This window comes from Elephantulus edwardii, unplaced genomic scaffold, assembly GCF_000299155.1.
Source record: "Elephantulus edwardii isolate Elephantulus edwardi_28Jun2011 unplaced genomic scaffold, EleEdw1.0 scaffold00028, whole genome shotgun sequence".
Taxonomy (NCBI): Eukaryota; Metazoa; Chordata; class Mammalia; order Macroscelidea; family Macroscelididae; genus Elephantulus; species Elephantulus edwardii.
In genome coordinates, this window is record NW_006399778.1 from 8,908,638 (window position 1) to 8,910,679 (window position 2,042).

The following is a 2,042-nucleotide window of genomic DNA, read 5'->3' on the forward strand; positions in this document are numbered from 1 at the left end:
TCAAATCGCCACCCTTTTTTGTTAGGAGCCAATCTCTTCCCCATTGTACCACCTGAATATAACCAAATCCACTGCTGTCAGGTTGTGTCCAACTCTGAGTGATCCTACAGGACAGAGTAGAATGGTCTCAAAGGGTTTACAAGGCTGTAAATCTTTTCAGAAGCAGACCACCAGATCGTTCTTCCTCAGCTTGGCGGGGGGCAGGGGTGGCTTCAAAATGCTGAACTATGGTTATCAGTTCATGATTTAATTGCCGCTCCACTGTTGTTCCTGCTGCTGTCATGTGCCGTCAAGTCAGTACTGACTCATAGCTGACCTTCCTGAAGGTTTTCAGAGCTACAAGTGGCATAGAAGGAGATCATGCATCTTCCTGTCTTGGCACAGGTCGTGGATTAGAACTGTGTGCCTTTGTGTGGGCTGTGCATTTCCTTACCACTAGGCCACTAAAGCTTCACATTAAAATAAACTTCCACTAACTGCTGTTAAATTGGTTCTGACTCATAATAACAACACGCCATTAGATTTCTGAGGCTGTGAAAAATCTTAAGCAGATTGCCTATTTTCTCCTGTTCAGCATCTGATGACTTTTCTATTAACAGCACAACAAACAAGCTAGATACTAACCCACCAGGGGTTCTTTAAAATCAATTTTTATCGAAACATAATTTACATACAATAAACTGTGCTTATTAAAATCAAAGCCAGACAAATATATTCACCTGTGTAGCCAAGGAAGCACTGGGGGCATAGCTGGTAGGGACTTATGTCACTAACCTAAAGACAGCTATTTTCTGCCAGTTCAAATCCAATAGCTGCTCTTCAGAAGAAAGATGACCAATCTTCTCCTGTGTGATTCCCAGCCTCTTAAAATCTGCTGGAGCTTAGTTAGCTATTAATTGGGTTCAGCTCCAAGGCAATGAACTTGAATTTTAGTTTTGTGTAACTACCAGCACATTTATTTCCATTACCTGAAGAATATCCCCAATATCCCTTCCCAGTACTATCTTCCTTCCTATCCTAGCAACTAACCAATCTGCTTTCAAGCACTAAACATTACTTTTACTTGTTTTAGAATTTCATGTACATCAAATTATATGTCTTGTGTTGGGCTTGGCTTGTTTCCTTTAGGATTATGTATTTGAAATTCATCCATATTGTGTCATTTATCAAGAGCTCTGGTGACACCATAGTCAAAGTGTTTGGCTACTAAATGAAAGGTTACTGGTCAAATCCACCCACCACTCCACAGAACAAAGATGTGACAATGTGCTTTTATAAAGATTGAAGTGAGTATTAAGATGATTGGGCTTTATGGCAGGCCCAGTCATGTTTATAATAATATCAATTTATAATAAACAACTTAAAATTTTCTCCAAATGGTCACACTTATAATCCCAGTAGTACTATATGAGAGTTGAAGTTATTCCACATCCTCATTAACACTTGCTATTGCCATTCATTTTTATTTTATTCACTGCTTGCTAGAGAAGATCAAAGGCAGTCTTCAATAAAGATTATAACTCAACCTCAAGAAGACAAAAATCCTTAACATTGGGCCAATATATAACATCATGATAGAAGGAGAAGAGATAAATGTTGTCAGTGAATTCCCCTTGCTTGGATCCACTATCAGCACCTTGGAACTAGCAGTCAAGAAATAAAAAGATGGGAGTCCACCCGCGAGTCGCCTCCGTCGCAGATGAAGTTCGTGTACAAAGAGGAGCATCCGTTTGAGAAGCGCCGCTCTGAGGGCGAGAATATCTAAAGAAATATCCGGACCGGGTCCCGCTGAGAGTAGAGAAGGCGCCCAAAGCTCGGATAGGAGATTTGGACAAAAAGAAATACCTGGTGCCTTCTGATCTCACAGCTGGTCAGTTCTACTTCTTGATCCAGAAGCAAATTCATCTCCGATCTGAAGATGCCTTGTTTTTCTTTGTCAACAATGTCATTCCACCCACCAGTGCCACAATGGGTCAGCTGTACCAGGAACACCACGAAGAAGACTTCTTTCTATACATTGCCTACAGTGATGAAAGTGTCTA

The 2,042-nt window shown here is 40.7% G+C and overlaps 1 pseudogene; it reads left to right on the plus strand.

Moving 5' to 3' along the window:
- Positions 1-1,699: 1,699 nt before the first annotated feature.
- LOC102875610 overlaps positions 1,700-2,042 on the plus strand; it is a 49,125-nt pseudogene continuing 48,782 nt past the window's right edge.